The 18,096-nt window shown below is 39.4% G+C and overlaps 1 protein-coding gene across 7 annotated transcripts in view; it reads left to right on the top strand.

Annotated features, from left to right (window-relative positions):
* shisa6b (shisa family member 6b) overlaps positions 1–18,096 on the top strand; it is a 76,777-nt gene that overhangs the window by 16,024 nt on the left and 42,657 nt on the right. The window lies entirely within an intron of this gene.

Raw genomic sequence — 18,096 nt, 5'->3', positions numbered from 1 at the left:
CAGCCACATTGACTAAGCTCTTGTGGTTTATTCCCATCCATTTTAGCTCCAACAAATCAGACTCAGTGTGTGCCTGTGTGTGTTGGTGGCTGTGTGTGTGTTGGTGCAACCTTGCAGTGGTTGCAAGATGACATCCTTTACCTGACCCTGCTTTCAAATGTTTAATTGAATGCTTGTACTGTTTCATGGTAAATGACTGCCTTTGTAAAAAATCGACTCGATTTAAATATAATTTGCTTCCTCTGTGGTGTACTTTGATGTATTTCCACGCTTCCTCTTTGCTATCAAAACCTGCTGATTTCCTGCTCATCATCATAATTACGGCAGCTGATGACCTGCCGTTGCTTTAATAAATACCAGTTCAGATTTATGTGTTGCTCGGTAGACATGTATTTGTGTGTGCGTGATTGTTTGTGTGTATGTGTAACTGTATATGTGTGGCTTTTCTACCAGCAGGAACGGATTCTCTTTCAACAAACATCATGACTTTGTTTCCAAGTGCACAAGACTGCAGGAGCCTGCAAGTTTTCCTCCCACTCTTACTTCTAATGAGGAACCATCGCATTTATGTTTACATGAAATTAGCCGTTTTCCTCTTTGCTCTCTGCTTCATTTGTTTTCATCCCCAGAGGGGGTTTGTTTCACAATGGCATTCATGTGCAGCTAGAAATAATAAAAATAATAATAAAAAACCCTTCTGATATGCTCTGTAGCCCCTCCACCCCCCACCCAGCGCTTCTCTACCAGAGATGAGTAATGAAGTTTTGTGAATCCTGATTCTTTTAAGCAGATTTTCCTCCCTGTACAAATATCACAATAGCAGCACTCCCGCATCCCTGCACTTGTCATAACAGCAGCAAGGGGGATGGTTTAGCATTCAGCATCTGTGCAGTTAAAGCCGTGTTTTCTTGCAAACTGTAGCCTTTGATTCCTCCACAGCACAAACAAATAAAATGTGACAGACTGAGAATTTGGAATCTTAGAAAGACGTTCTGATGCTTAAATTTCTCACAAACAAATATGTGAAGCTTTTTGCAGAGCCCCAGTTCTTTTTAACAGTATTCTTCTTTCCAACATCTCTGTTTGGCCATGCTCGTGCCCAGAGGCAGGTATTACTGTGGAGTGAATCCTGAAATCATTGAAATGGTGGTGTGAAGTTTGGTTCAGATGTTGTTACTGCTCTGTATTATCTTTAGCAATGTACACTTCAGGACAGCAGAGGCAAACAAACCGTTTAATTAGGGATCCCACACTCTTTCATGGTGTTTTAACAAGTCCTCTACAAATCCACTAAAGCAGAATGGATTCAGCTGCTTCTTAGTTTTCTCCTTGACGGGCAAAAGAAACGAAATTTCTTCTACCTACTTTACATCAAAGTCGGAGTTTCTGACAACATGTGTTAATATTTCCAGCCCAGTGATTTACAATTGTCAGAAAGTCACTTTCTCCCTCTCTTTAACCAGCTTTGGATTTATCCAAAATCTGTGGATGGATTCTAAAATGTCCAAACAGTAAACATGTGGGCTGATGTGAGCCACGTTAAGGTTAACATCAAGTAAACAGCTGAAGTTAAATCATATCGACCTTCATTACGTTTTTTTTGGAAGAGGTTTGCACAGCTTGGTTTGCTCTAGGCCAAGAGTAACAAAGCTGGAAAAATGAGAGAATGCAAATACATATTCACAGGTCAGTCAGTGGAAAAAGTCTGTTTGCCACATGAATTTGAAACAGATGTTGTCTTCTTCTGTTATATATGGGTTTTTTTGCCAGGTTGACAACGAAGTTTAGAAGTCATGATGTAGTCCTCTGGCTCGGATTAGCATAGCATCTGTTATAGCACTTAATTACACAGGCAGAAGGTATGTTTGGTTGGTAATTAGATGGCAAGTTGTGTGTGTTTGTGTGTATAGGTGTGTGTGCTGTTGTAATGCAGTCCTTGGGGAGGACAGGTGAAGTCAGGACTGGGTTTCTGGGCGTCAGAGCAGCTGGATGTTTCACATCTGTGTAGCATGATACAAAACAACTATGTGTCAAATGAGATCAGCTCTGAGCATGAAAAAGGGGGAGCTTACATTTATACTCAGAGAGTATAAATCACCCTTTTGAGTACGATTGAGATTCTACTTCAGATAGGAATCACCCACATTTCTGAAAGTGCTTTTAGCAAGCTTTACATAGAGATCAGGAACTTGAGTGGTCATATTTGACAACCTGGATTAGGGGGTGGTCATGTTTGTGCTTGGGTTGGCAACAGAAGACCTCTGGTTAAGGTTAGAAAAGATGTTGAAATGGACTAAGTGGTAAAATTGGCAATTACATGCAAACTATTTGTCACAAAAAGGTTCAATTAACTGCAGTAAATTTGTGAAAATCTCAATACACATACACAGAAATCACTCACAACTTGTGAACAATTACTGCAGGATAGTCATTTAACTTTAAAATGGCAGAAAGTCAAAAACTTTGGCTTTATATCAAAATATGGCTAGAATACAACCAGTTAGCAACCACTTGACTTGAGCCACCTTTGTTAAAGAGTTGTATATCAAATGAGTTGAGCTCATTGGGACAGAATGCCTTGGGGAGGACAGGTGAGGTCAGGGCTGGGTTATCATCAATGTACGATTATGGATCATGACAGTTTGGAAACAGGTTCCCTACCACCAAGCAATGTGAACACTCACCATGAAAGTGGATGAAAGTCAACGGTTGAGAATGTTCATGCACAACCTTTGACTGACTAGTGAGTAGTTGTGGTGACAAACTGCAACTAAGAATAAATTTTAAGATGTGTTTTTATCTAGATTTGATTTTACAACCTTGTGTCTCTATTGTTTTACATATTATTACGTTTCATTTTGTTAAAACACCAGAAAATGTAAAATACTAGCAAAATCCACATGAGTGTCTGGAGAAGGCACCTCTTCACAATTTTTCTAACCTAATCCTTAAAAGGAAATGTAAATTAAAACTTTGGTTCATTCCTTTCTGTCAATAATAATCTGCTATCAATCTCTGGCTCTCTTCCGCAACGCGTCTTTGTCCTGCCTTCCTGCTCTCACCCCAAACCAGTCATGACAGATGGCCACCCATCCTTGAGCCTGGTTCTGCTACAAGTTGCTTCCTGTTAAAAGGGAGTTCTTCCTTCCCACTGTCGCCAAAGCACTTGCTCATAGGTGTTATATAGTTATCTTAACCTTACAATATAAAGCACCTTAAGACAACTGCCATTGTGATTTGACACCATATCATTAAAAATGAATTGAATTGAACTGAATAAACCAAATGTTCCTGTATGGTGCAATTAAACCCCGGTAGAAGCAGACACTATTTTAAAAGACCTTTAATCACACCTACAACAGTGAACATAAAGAGATATGACGCTTCTGTTTTGGGGAAGGTTTTTAGTTCTCCACACACATCTGTTGTTTTCTTCATCCCAGTGGAGTCACCAAGTCAGTTTTCTGCATCATTTTACGTTTAAACAATACTGAGCCACCCCCTCATTTCTTTAGAAATCATTGTTTGGGGTTGCATATTATCCAGTGGTGCTGGGAACCTTGTCAAAATAGCTGGGACTGGTATTTTTTACATGATCCTTTAGGACAAGAAGCAATGAAACACCACGAAAACACATTGAGTATCCGGCAGCAAATGTCTCTGAAGGACAATCGGGCTCTCCCAAGCCCAAGCTTCTCGTTGAGAAGAGAAGGGTGTCAATTTTATTACCGGACCACCTGATCAAATCCATAATTCTTTAGGTTTTATTGACTTTCAAGTTCATTAGAATTGTACAAATACTATTTTCATTTAAATCCTCAACTCAACTCAACTTCGACAAACTCAGATGTCTGTCGAAGGTTAAACCTTGATTTGGAGACTGTTATCCATGCTTTTATAACCTCACGCTTGGATTATTGCAACTCCCTTTCAATAGGGGTTGGACTGGGCACTCTGACACGCCTGCAACTAGTGCAGAATGCTGCGGTTTTTATCTGGTAGAAGGAAATTTGAGCACATTACTCCGGTTCTGGCCTCCCTGCACTGGCTTCCAATTGAATTTAGGATTCATTTTAAAGTTCTTTTATTGGTTTTTAAATCCTTAAATGGTCTAGCACCTGCATATTTGTCTGATTTGCTGAAGCCCTATGTCCCCACTCGTTTGCTCCGGTCAGCTGAGCAGCTGTTGCTCTCAGTCCCCAAATCACGGCTGAAACTTAGAGGAGAAGGAGCGCTCTCTATCATGGCTCCAAAGCTTTGGAATAATCTTCCTCTTCACATTAGGCAATCGACATCAGTGCTGGTTTTTAAATCCAGATTGAAAACACATTTTATTCACTGGCTTTTGACTCAGTGGTTAAATGACTTGTATTTACTTATATTTTATTGTTTTTGCTATGTTTATTATTTTATCGTATTTATTATTCTTATTGTATCTCTTATATTTCTATTGTTCAGCACTTTGGTCAGCCTTGTGTGTTTTTAAAGTGCTATATAAATAAACTATGATGATGATGATAAATCCATCCATTCTCTTCTGCTTATCCTCTTCGGGGTCATGGGGTAGCTGGAGCTTATTCCAGCTTTGAGATTCAGGCTACACCCTGGACAGGTCCCCAGTATGTTGCAGGGCTAACACATAGAGACAGACAACACTCACATTCATACCTTTGGACAATTTAGAGTTACCAATTATCCTAACCCACTAAATGCATGTCTTTGGACTGTGGGAGGAAGCAGAGTACAAAGAGAACCCACAAAAACACAGGGCAGAACATGCAAACTCCATGGGGTGGAGCTCAGGCGGTAGAGCAGGTCATCTACTGATCGGAAGGTTGATGGTTCGATTCCTGGCTTCCCCTAGTCTGCATGCCAAATATCCTTGGGCAAGATATTAACCCCAAATTGCTCTCCGATGCATCCATCGGAGTGTGAATGTCACTTAGAAAGCACTTAGAACAATGTGCTTGTGCGAATGCACAAGTTGTGTAAAGCGCTTTGAGTGCTCAGAAGAGTAGAAAAGCGCTAATATAAGAACCAGACTATTTACCACACAGAAATTGAACTCCAAATCTTCTTGCTATAAGGCAACAGTGCTAACCACCATGCCACTGTGCTGCCCTAATGCTGAATTACTGCACATAATTCCAATACATGCTTCCAGTATGTATTAACTCCAATAATACATACTCATGTGGCCATGACAACGTTACACATTTTGGACTTTTTCTTCTGACACACAAAAAAGTTATTTTTCGTGTAAAAAAAAATAGGATGGACCATATCACGACATTTGTAGTTACCAGGACTGAACTAAACAGAACTAAAATTAAAAGTCAATGAAAATAATAACTAGAAAAAAAACCTGGACCTGTAAATACATCAATAAATGCATAAAACAGTATTAGTGTTTGGTTTTAGTGTCTGGCAATGCAGTCAAATTTGTCAACACACACACACACACACACACACACACACACACACACACACACACACACACACACACACACACACACACACAGATATATATACATGCAATAGTTTGGCTGAAAAATAAAATTCAAAGAAAATTAATTAATTGAATTTATAAAAAATATTTGATAGCAATTACAGACCTCGACCTTTTAATGTTGGAGCTTGGCTGGATAAATTTATCAGCAGGTGTGCCATGGATAATGCATATTTTGATTCAATTCACATATGTCACAGCATCTTTATACTGTAGTCTACTTCACACCATCTTAGAGCCCATTCACATCTCCACTGATAGAAAAAAAGAGCTGCATTATTTTGTCCCAGCAGTCAAACCACCAGCAGATGCAAGCTTTTTGTGTAAAAATATTTCATTTCTTTCAATTTCACAACTCCATTCAAAGCCTTGTGGTGGTGTATGGAGCCAGGTCTACTGTGAGGGTGGGTGGCCATCTGTTCCCTGCATGAATTCCCTTTGCTCAATGCCTCAAGTTGATGCAAAGCAAATACAAAATACTGGCTACCAAAGTGGCTTTGATTTATGGTATGGCAGAAATTAATATTTTATTCATTCTTTTATTTTATGTGGGAAAGACTAAATGACAAAAACATTAGGCTTATGTGTCTTTCTTGCAAAAATATCATTTAGTAAAGCATTTTTATTATCTTTTTGTTGTTACTTGGTTGTCAATTTTTTATCCCTTCATTTAGCATGCACAGCTGCTTACCTTGCTTCTGTCCCCTCAGCCATCTGTCCAGATCGATGCACTGCCTGACACATTCTTTTGCACTTGTGTTTTTTCATGTCCTCTTGTCCAAAATTAAGGAGGCAGGGAGGTTGAGGCTTCTGTCAAACTGAGCCAAACCAATAAAGATTCTCAAAGATCTGTTGTGTGTGTGTGCGTGTGTGTGTGCTGCTGTCAGATAGAACCGCACTGTTACCTCTGCCTTGGGTGTAAAAACTGCAGAACTCAGTTTGAAGCGTCAGAGTCACCAGTAATTGTATAAAAGTTCTTTGGAAGCATAATCTTAGAAGAAGGATAAGACCAAGGCGGTGCTTCTTCTCGTTTGCTGGCAGCGCTACACCACATCACCACTCGTAGCTTTCACAGACTGACTTCAGTGCCATTGCAAACTTATATTAATTGCTTTTGTCATGAGAGAACTGCAGTGTACTTTTCTATTCACTCACTGTCACTGAATCAAATTCAGCACTGTAAATCACTGTCACATTGTTAGCACATATTTCCTCTGTGCGCGAGTGTGGTTAAAGAGAAAAGCTCAAAATCCACGCCACTGATGTAGTTAGATTACACTTCTAACACCTTGATTGATTAGAATTTTCTGCCTCAGACAGGAGACTGGATTGACAGCTAGCATGCAAATTTAATGGTGTATTAAAAATGCAGCTTGCCAGCTGTTGTTGCAGGCAACAACTCGAATGTGTCCATTTTAATTATTTTTCCATATGTCACTCTTGTTGATATGAAATACGGCCAAGTCACGGCATCCGGAGAAGTGATTACTTCAGACAAAGCCTCCATCCTTGACTTAGCGTGTCATACTTCATTACCTTGCTAAGCCCAACTTTTAATTCTGCCCTGTGGAGGAAGGCAAATTGGTTTTCATGGCAGGCAATTAGTGTTTTTACTGTATGAATACAATATGTTTTGAATGCTGCATGTGATGATGCAGCAGCAGAATTAGATGGGGAAGTTAACTTTTTATTTACAACGCAATTTCAATATATTAACAAGTCCAGGCATCACTAATTGGCATTCAACTCGAGTTGTACTATACAACGGCATCGTGCCGAGGGACTGTAGGGACTATCAAGGGAAAGGACTAGCAGAGCAAACACCAGTCATTTGTTTCTCCTGTTATGTACTAACAGCTGTTTGCCTCTGATGTGTTCTTGTTTTTTGTTTACCTTTTTGTGAAGAACTTGATGGCAGGGTATGACAAGCCCCTCCCTGCATTTCAGCACTCCCCTCTGATTGTGACACAGTCATCTCTTGTTCCTCTGAATGAATCAGATGCAACACAAAAACAAAAACAAAACAAGCCTACAGGCATCATCATTTCCAGTCTGTGTAATCACCACTCCAGGCTGATAAGACCGAAGATGAAAACATCCACCCGTGAAAGCGTTTGCTGTTGTTTAAAGTGTGCAAGGGAAAACAAATCCAGAGATAAACTGATTCACATGGTGGCCACGGATCGTCAGGCTAGACATGGAAGATGAGATACAACACTTAGTGTTCTTAGTTACTCAGTTCAGTCTTCAGCCCTCCTTCAGACGACTTCACGACAGCTTGCGGATTCCGCAAAGTCCCTAATCCTTTTTATTTAAATATTTAACTGTAATGTGTTTGATTATTTTCATGACAAGACAGTACAGCAGACAAGAAGTGGCCTAGGGCAGAGTATGGGTTGCCTGTTCAACCACAGCCAGAGGAACCCCTAATCCTGGATGAGGTCACTAAATAAGCACTTTTGCCCTCTTTAGACTAATCTACATCAATGTGAGTGGATCTAGGAGGTTGCCAAACTAACACTGGAGCTGTAAGGTTATATAATGCAGAATTTCTTCTTAACAGTATTATAATGACCTTATATAAAAAAGAGATTACATAACAAAGGTGGCTAGTGGGATTCAAACAATGTAACAGAATGAGCGAGCAATCGAAATGCTAACCACCCTGCAGCTTCTACCGACTTCTAATTAGCCTTGTGAAACATCTGGACTGTAAGGTGAACTTACACGGTGAAAGGCGTTTCCTGCTGGTCGCATGTCGTAGCCAGAGTACAGACGGGAACCAGACGCAGTTTATACCTCTTTATTATTACTCTCCTGGGAAAAAAAAAACACTTTTTGAAAGTTGGAAATGTTTTTCACAATGGAAGCAGAGTAAACACTGTCAGTTTTTTTTGGCTCCATTTCTGCAATTTTGTTAAAAACAAACGCACAAAGAGAATTGAAAGCTGAGCTACTACTGGGAAGCTGGAGTGGAGCGTGGGAGAAGCAAGACAGGACAGCTACAGTAGACAGTGCAGAACTTGAAAACTGATGATAAACAGTTTTCTGTGGCAGTAGTATCTTTACACAATGAAGATCAGGGGCTACACAGCAAGTCAAAGATGGCTTTCTGGCTGATAAGGTGTAATGTGCATTGATTGCCTAAATGTGGCTGTTTGAGTTGGGTTTTATGGTTACATCTGACACTCAACAACATGGATTATAAATTGAGAACTCCCCAATTTCACGCATGTAACCAGCACCTTAATGGCCTGCTCTGTCGTGTGAATTTTTTCACTGTTTAATAGCTTACACTGGAAGTTGTAACATGCTGTATAATGAGCAATTAGCTTAAGTAACTCCACAAAGACTCCCACAGGCCATTTGTGTATCAGCAGTATTGTAGTATTTTCTCTTTCTTCTTTTTTTTTACCTTTTACCTTTTTCTTTCATTTATTCACGTATATTGTAATTTATTATTTATCTTAGTAAGAAGTCATTTGTATAACAACCTGACCTGACCACCAGAACTATTTATTGTAGGTCAATTATTCATCAAAACAATCTCCGTGAACACATGTTTGAAAAATTGTTCTGATTTTATGTTTGTTGTTTTGTCTAGTGAGGGAGAGACTCAGTATGACTGAAAAAACTGACTAAATTTCCTTGAAAAGCTGTGAGTGTTTACTGCAAGGTCCTTTCACTGATCAAAAACCCTTCAAATCGTGTTAAAGAATAAAATAAACACCACTTACGTTACAGTCTCACACAATTACACTAGTAAGTGAGATGCTACTGCAAAAAAAAAAACTGGTCTGAACTCCAAATCTCAACAACTATAGGCCTATTTCCATTTACCGTTCAACCAATTCATTGTGAGCTGCTAAATGCTCAACTATGTTATCCAGATAGCCTGTAATTGTGTCTGTCAAGTATTGTATACTGACTTTTGAGAGCTTTATCTGAGAAATCAGCTGCCTGCTGTGACAGAAAATGGCAGTATGCCAAGCGTGAGAGTGAAACAAAACAGTAAAGACGTACTGTAAACTGACAAGAGAGTCTGCTGATAATTTTCTGTAGATTCATCACAATAAGTGACATTTTTCACTTTGTCATTTGACAAACTGAAGAAATCTTTATGATATCTTCAAATATGACTTCAAAATTTGAATAAGTAATGGAGTTAGGTAGGAAGAATAACTATAAACTGTTCGTAGTTCCTGTTGTCATTGTTTGAATAGCTTTCATGAGAATTACATTGGCTTGTTTTCGAAAAAACAAGACAGTTTTAGTGTTGTGTTTCTTCACATCTTTAAAATAGCAGCTTAAGCGAAATATATAAGGTCTCTTGTGTTGCTTACATCTCTGATGATTAGCTGTTTAAAGTGCAAGATGCTAAAGAAGACAAGCTTCTGTAGGCCTTCACAGCTATTAAAAAAATCATTTTATAGTATATGATGTGGCATCTAAACATGGTCTTACAAGGAATACATGCATTATTTCTAGATTTAAGAAGTGTTCTTTGTGGTTCTGCTGGTTACTTTCCCTACAGCGACTTTTCCTTCCGTTTGTTATTATCAGTTCAGGTTAAAACACTTTGGAACCAGGTCCCACTTCAGGGAGCAATCTCTACCTCCCAAATCAGTCTTAGGTGGAAATCCATCCTGGCTCTGTGGCAGATTTTTTGATTGACAGCACTACAAAGTATCCTGCACATTCAAAATGATGGTCAGGTTCTGGGGAGGTGGCATGGATGACCTGCTGGCTAAGCAAATCACGGAATAACCATTAAAGAAGTGTTAATAAGGTCCTGTGGAGGGCAAGGCTGGGGCTGTGGTGCTCATTAGCAGGTTCCTTTCAGATACATTACAGAGTGATTGGACTTGTCCCATCTCTTAAAGTTCTTCCACTGAATATGTAGGGGAGCCCAGGAGGAGAAGGATAGAGGTGAACAACTGTGTCTGTAAAAGAAAATGAAAAAAAGTGACTTGCTATGCATTTCACCATATTTTGGGCCAGTTTATAGTCTGTTAGAATTAGTTCTGACAGTTCTGTGTTTGGCAGAAATCAGTGTTTGTATTTGTTCCAAACGGAGCGTAGATGGAAGTTTAAATATTTGGATAACTGTGAACAAATTCATACAGTCCAGTCTTGCACTTAACTGACATCAAATTGCATGGTCATTGTAACATTAAAAGTGCTGCTGAATAAGTTAAATTATCTTTCTCAACACTCCCAACCACACCATGAAGAGATGATCAGTTTTGCTGAGGTACACGGCTACAGTGATCAACCACAACATTAATATCACATCCTTTGTATTTTGAGGATCCCCGTGGCTCCATACCCATTGAAGGATTGTCAGTCAATCTCTGTGATGTCCTGTGGTGTCACTAGCAATGAATCCTGTCTCTCGCTCCTTTGTTCTTTGAACTGTCTATGAGTAGTTTTGCTGGGTTTATTTGGATGCATTTTTCTACCCTGGGAGTGTACAGCCATTGGGGAATGTTATCTCCACGGCAGCTTGTGTCTCTACTGCAACAATTTTTGCCAGGATCAAAGGTTTCCCAGTAGAACATTGCAAATGTAGGATGACAATCAATGTTAGTTGTTAGTTGTTGGCTTCAGTAGACCTTTTGATAAAGGTTGTATAGTTGGATCAGGTGGTCTGTTGTCACCCCTACATTATGTCGCAACAGCATAAACAAGGTATGGTGGTGGGACGCTTCACAAGACGCAGTACCTCATGAGGTACTACAGATGAAGCACTGAGCACTTCTCTTTTACTCGCTTCTTTTTCACTTCCCATGTGTTTCTAAGTCACTATTACACATCATTACTTTTGTCTACTCTGCCCTGTAGTCTGTGTTATTTCTTCATCTGCCTTTTTTCTGTCTTTTCTTCTTCTTTGTCGTCATCTCAACCAGTCATTGCACATGGCAGACCTTTTTTTAAATAAGGTGTTTTCCTTTAAAAAAAGGTCTCCTTTCTCATCATTATCAACTTCTTGTTCATCTGTGATTGTCAGATGTTTCTAATATTGAACGCTCACAATATAAAGTGGCTTGCAGCTCTGAACTGACATTGAGTGGTTATTATTTGACATTTGTATTGTTGTGTCCTGAAGATCTCTATAGTTTCTCCTCAGCTGCAGAGATTTAATGGCAGCTTCTCTTTCCCACAATTAACTCATGAATTTATACAACACTGAAGTAATCCTCACTGTCCTTTAGCTGAGGACTGATTTAGCAACTGTCTCTGGTTTTTGAAATTTTAACACATGTGACAAACACCTTGTAGCATTTTCCAAAATACCAGCAGAGAACAAATATGTCGAGGTCAGTGAATGACAAGCCACCCTACAATTCCTGACAAGACTCTTGGGTATCCCGAGGAACAATAGCACTTCTAGATACACTGCAGTCAATTACAGTGATGTGAGATGTGGGGGCAGACAGAGGAAATGACAGTTGGGAGACAGCTCTCTTATCATTGTCCTTCTGTTGTGGTCACTTTGAAACAAGTGGAGCTATTTGTCTGGCAGTGAGGTATGCTGGAGGGGAAGAGAAAGAACGCTTTTATCTCTGAAAAGACAGGAGAGGGGAATATGCAAGAATTGTAGCGCAGACAGAATATCTGAGTATTAACCGAGGGAGCAAGCTAAAAAAGTACTTTGAGAGGAGCTGTTTGGCAGGTAACTGGCAGGAGAAGTGATAGAGAATACTTGCAGGCAGGTAGCTGGAGGACAATGGACTGACAAGGCTGCGGTGATGTTTGCCCGAGCACAGTGTACTTTAAATGTGGAGCATCAATCAAGATGCTGCCCACTGCACAGCACGGCAACTTTTATCGCCACTCATTAAAGTAAGTGCAGATATTTTATGCATCAGTTAAAATGCAAGGACATTTTCATGCTAATTTCCCTCTTTTAGATTTGTTATTCATCATCTTTGATCAACATGGTCCTGCACACAAATAAAGCAGAGGGTGTGCTGCCTGATGAGTCTGGATGCATCACATCTGCAAATTGCTTCTGCTGCTTCAGTTTATTTAGCGAACTCAGGACTTTTATTTATGTTTAATGAAACCGTGTGATATATTAAATCCCGCTTCAGTTGTTCAGAACCAAATTGAGTGCAGCATTAATTTCTTTTTGCAAGGGAGCATTTATCATCTTTAAAAGTGGAGAACAAACAGAGTATGGGATTCAAGTTCTGTTCTTGTTCCAGTTCTGTCTCTGGGAGCGGTTCCATCATCAGAAGAACATTTAGCAACTCTAAATCCAACCTTTGCCTCCTGCCTAACCACCTTTGCCCCCCTCTCCGATAGGATATGCTAAAAATGCGGTGGCCTTCTCTGAAATGAAATAAACTTGTGAACTTTGGCCCAAATTTCTCACCCCGTGGACCGTTTTGCCTCCCTTGTGAATCTGTAATCAGCGGCCGGTTTGTGTTTTGGGTCTGGTCCCGGTCTTTGAATTTCAAGTTTCTCTACACTGGGCGCTTTTTGTTCTTCTATTTCACAGCAGAAACAATGGTTTTTAATTGATTTTTTATGAATGAACGTGAGCAGTGAACACCCTCTCTCATTAGAGACATGGGTGCAGATCTGAGAGCTGTTAATCCACTGTTCAAAGGACAGTTATGGGCTTTTGAATCTAACAGCCTTTGTATAGCAACACTTCCTATTTAGGATGCCTTTAAGTCTGGACTTTATTTATTAACTTACACAGCGGCAGTTGTGTTAATGCTTGTTGTCTCTAAATACCTTTAAACTGTTTATCTGCTGTTGCTCTTTTTACACCAGCTGAAGATTCAAAATACCAAACATAAGAGCAGCTAAGCTGGAACAGGAGCTGAGCACAGCCTGGGTTACCAAAGATTTTGGCAACAATGGCACTGGCTCAAGCTGTTTATCGTATTGAAAACCATATCACTGTGCACAGTCATGTCCTTTAAAGAGTTGCACTGAGTGAGAAAACAGCAGTTATAAATAGTGATGCTAAGGGCATTTTAAGGATACTTTCTCAAGTATTTTAGATAAACCTGGTAAAAGACTGATCTTGCCTCCTCTGTGCTGACCTCGAGCAGCTTTATATCCCACCTCCTTACAAGGCAATCTCTTGCGCTCATCTGTAATCTATTATTCATAACGAAGAGGCAGAGTAGAGACTGGGAGAAGCAGATAACTTGGTCACTTCTTTCTCCATCCACCGCCCCTCAACCCCTCATTACTATTATCCAGAAGCTATTGTGAGGGGAAAACAAATGGAACGACTGCCTTTTGTTGTATAGGAGAGGGGAAAAATTGTATTCTGTGCAGAATTTGAATGTAGATTCAGAGCACACAGGCTATGGCTGCCAGTTGCATTGTGCAAATAATAATGCACGGGAGGGATCAAATTAAAATTTATCAGCTCTGAGATGGTATCCTTCTCCAAATCTATTTCTTGCAGATGAAAAATTGAAAATGCAAAAGTGAACACGTTTTGAGTTTGCTGCTAATTTGCTCTGTTATTCCAAGAGAACTCCGAAGACAAGTTTGTGGCTAGTCTGTTGGGACATATATAGTCCAATGGTCATATATATCATAAATGTTACATAATGGACCCCGGCCTTAAGTCACTAGAATAATATTTGCCATGAGTGGACTAGCTTGTTTTTGTTTCCCTCATTAACAATGACATTTTCATTTATATAGCACATTTCATTCACTATAAAAACCTGCGCAGGTTTGCAGTGCCTTAAGGCAGTGAAAACAGCAAAACAGAACCAAAAAACAAACAACAAAACAAAATTGAAAAACAAACAAACACCTCTTAAGCTCAGGCCTGTCTGAATATAAGGGTCTGTTTTTGAGTATACGTACAGATGTAATTGACCCCAAATCAGCAAGACAGCTTGTTCCAAAGACCAGGACAACAGTAACTGAGAGCAGCCTGAGACCTGATTCTAGGAACAATTAAAAGATGTAGAATCAGATCTTTTAAATCCATATAAATTTTAGATCTAGAGGAAAAAATGAAAAGGTCTGAGAGGTCTGACTGGGTTGTAGAAATGGGGGAGTCAAACTATTGTATTGTATCTTTATTTGTTTCAGACATATAAAACAAAAAACAATATATACACACTACATATATTTTCATTTACAGATACGAATATATATGTAGATATACACACACACACACACACACACACACACACACACACACACACACACACACACACACACACACACACACACACACACACACACGTATGTGTTCAGATAAACAAAAAATATATAATGAAATAAAACACCAAAGGCTATAAAGCCAATGAAGAGCCCCTTAAATACTGGGGTAAGGAATCTGCTGCATTTTCAATGAGCTGAAGTCATCCCACTGATGATTTGGGGCATCCTGCAGTAATCTAACTTGAGATTTGCTAACCTCAGATATATTTGTTATGTGATAAAAAGGAGCTGTGGAGCTCAAAGCTGAGATCACTGTAAAAAACGAATAACTGATGAATAAATATGAAAAAAAAGGTAAAAAGGTGATCATTTCAGGATGGTCACATTAAATACAAAAACAAACATACTAATGTTTTCACATTGACACACTCAAACACACAAACAAACAGTGGTCCCACTCTTGGTGTAAAAGCTGATAAATGACTCCTGTTGTTGAGATAATCAGTAATGATTATCAATTTGCAGAGGGCGATTGTTTACTGAGCGCCTTCACAATTTGCTAATAGTCACAGATGATAAACCACTACGACACAGTCACCTTATTGTTCCCAGTGAATTCGGACAGAGGGATAATACATTTCCTGATCTGGGCTCAACCACACTTTTATACGTAATTGTTTTATTATCTCTGCAATATATTTAACAACAAACCAAGTCTCTCTGTCTCTGCATAAAGTAGGCGGTGTTTTCCTGGGCATCTATTTCACACTGTTGTACACGCAAGCTGGAGGGACGAGAGATCAACACCCTGTCAGGCTCGGTATTAGGCTGCAATCTGAAAAAAAAATCACAAGATGTGAGAGACTTGACATGCTGAGAGGTACTCTGTTGGAGTGAAAAAGCTACTCCACGAGTTGTTGGTTGAAGAGAGAACGTGCAGCAAAGTCTACATGTCTTAGCTGTCACTGACTCCATTCCCCCGCTGCACATTACAACATGGTACTCTCAGCCCTCTCCGACCAGACCTGCAAATTGCCTCTACCTTGTTGCTGTTCCTGGTTCTGTGAACTTATCACATGGTGGGCGAATGAATTATCACAGATAGAGGCAATATCTATCAATTTGTCAGTACAGACTGTGGGGTAATAGACACGGAGGCTGAGATATTATAATTGAAAGGCCCCTTCAGTAGCGATACATAATGAAGTTTCCCTGTGGGCTGTTAAGGGTTGGGGAAGGCAGAGTTTCAGATGGTGGAAGGTGTTTTCACATATATCGAGTCATCCTGTTAACCCCCCACTGGGTGAGGCATGGAGGGAATATGATATGGGTGTGAAAACACAGGAGGGGGAGTCACTCACACGGCTTCATTATGAATCACTTGGAACAGGTCTGTGCATGACGCAAACGTGGTATTATCTGAAAGTGCTATTAACTGACAAATTCAGTGAGACATTAGGGAGACAAATCAGCAGCTTTCCATGACACAGCCAATGTACTACACATCATGTATGTGACTGCTAAACATTTTGCAAAATGATTGCAGTTGTCGTTTGTTGATGTTTAAAATCTAGCTGAACCCATGAGGCCTAACTCATCACTGGTGTCGATCCCAATCCTAACAGTACCAGTTTTAAATCGTTTTTTCACATCTCATTCAGGGAACAGAGACAATCATTCGAGCATTCATTTAGCACACATCTTTTCACAGTTTTCCAACATAAGCTTGTTTTCCCTTTCTCCAAAGTATAGGATTAGGGTTAGAATACCACTCTACATTAGGTCATTGGTGACGCATCTAGGGTCCATTAAAGCCATATACTTAAAACTAAACTGGATTTAAAGTATAACTGAGAAAACAAAATAATAAGGCAGCTCACCCCTTCAGCTTCACCTCCTACTTACACGTGATAAGTAACCTAGTTACAAAGCTCAACAGTCCTCGGGAAAACATGCACAAGAATCACAGAGGGTTTGGAGGCCAAGGTCGGGTTTGTTGCTGCTGTCAGTTGCTGCCTGGGGACAACTGCTGGAGAGGTTTTTTCAAAATAGCCACTTGATCAGGAAGCCAATCAGCAGCTGCCAGCTCTCCAATCAGGAACGACCTGCAGAGACTCTTAAAGACACAGAGCATAGAACAAAAAAACAGCCACTGGGATTCAAATTATGGCAAGGGCCATAACACGGATTTTTGTCCATCCAGCAATCCATAGGGTGAGAGGCGGGGTGCAACTAAACTGTTCTCTCAGGTCTTGGCATTCATGGAACAGGGTTAGGATTATCACCTATGTTGACTGTATTCATTTTGGAATTACAGTTCTTCTTTTTATGATTTGGGTTACGGTATGTAAAAAGTGCTGGACATTAACCACACCGCAGTTTCAATGTTCTGTAATGATTTCACTGATATATGCTTTAAATAATTTGTTTCCAAATACTGAACGAATTTTAACCCCGTGCACCTTTGAGCTACATCTACCCAGGTCAGGTTGTTACAAAAATCAGTTTCATGGCATATTTGGTGATAACACTGCCCTCTACTTGTTCAGTTCAAATGGCTCTAGCATAGGGCTTCATTTCCATTGTAAAATATTTGGGACAGTTCAGTGTTTTTGAATAGGGCCAACAACCCAGTGCGTATACTCGTGTTCACACTTATTCACAGTATAATTTCTAATGTTGATTTGTGAACTGAGAAAGAAAAAAGATTTTCAAACCTCACTTTTGCTTAATGATGGCAACAGTGATTATGTATGTACTGTATTTAAATGATTTCAAATTCACTTCATTTGTATGTAAATTAAGTGTATTCAGTGACATTAAACACTGCGCTAGATCTCATCAGTGGCACTTTGAGGAGAAAATATTAAGTAAAGGGTAACAAGAAATGGAACAAAATTGATTTTTTTTTAAGTTTACAAATGCTGCTTCGGGTACCTAAAACATTTATTTCATTTTTGAGTGTTAAAAATCTGTTGGTATCTTATGATTGTCAAATGGTTTACAGAAAGGAGTCAAAACCATTAGTTTCCATTAATTTTCAGACACAATATCCATATAGCTGAACCTTGCCTCCAGTTATGAAACCAGTCTATTATTAGTAGTATTATTACTTTCACATTCCTTAATTACGACAATGAAAACCAGTGGATTAAATAGTCACTGAACTCACATTAAATGTTTATGCTGTCAAAATTTGGCAAACTATAAACCAAGACAAAAAAGACGAATTGCTGAACAGGATAAAAATCCGTACATTTGAACTGTGCAGCGTACATTTAAAAATTGTCTGTCAAAAATATGTGTGTGATTCATATTTTAACTACATTTACTTTAAAATATTTTCTTATTAATAAAGTCTGTACTATGTCAGGGTAAAAGTCACAATTTAATATTTGTTCAAAAACCCTACACACGGATATGAACCATTC

Source organism: Astatotilapia calliptera, chromosome 8 (genome assembly GCF_964374335.1).
Source record: "Astatotilapia calliptera chromosome 8, fAstCal68.1, whole genome shotgun sequence".
Classification (NCBI taxonomy): Eukaryota; Metazoa; Chordata; class Actinopteri; order Cichliformes; family Cichlidae; genus Astatotilapia; species Astatotilapia calliptera.
This window is presented reverse-complemented; position numbering and strand designations above follow the sequence as displayed.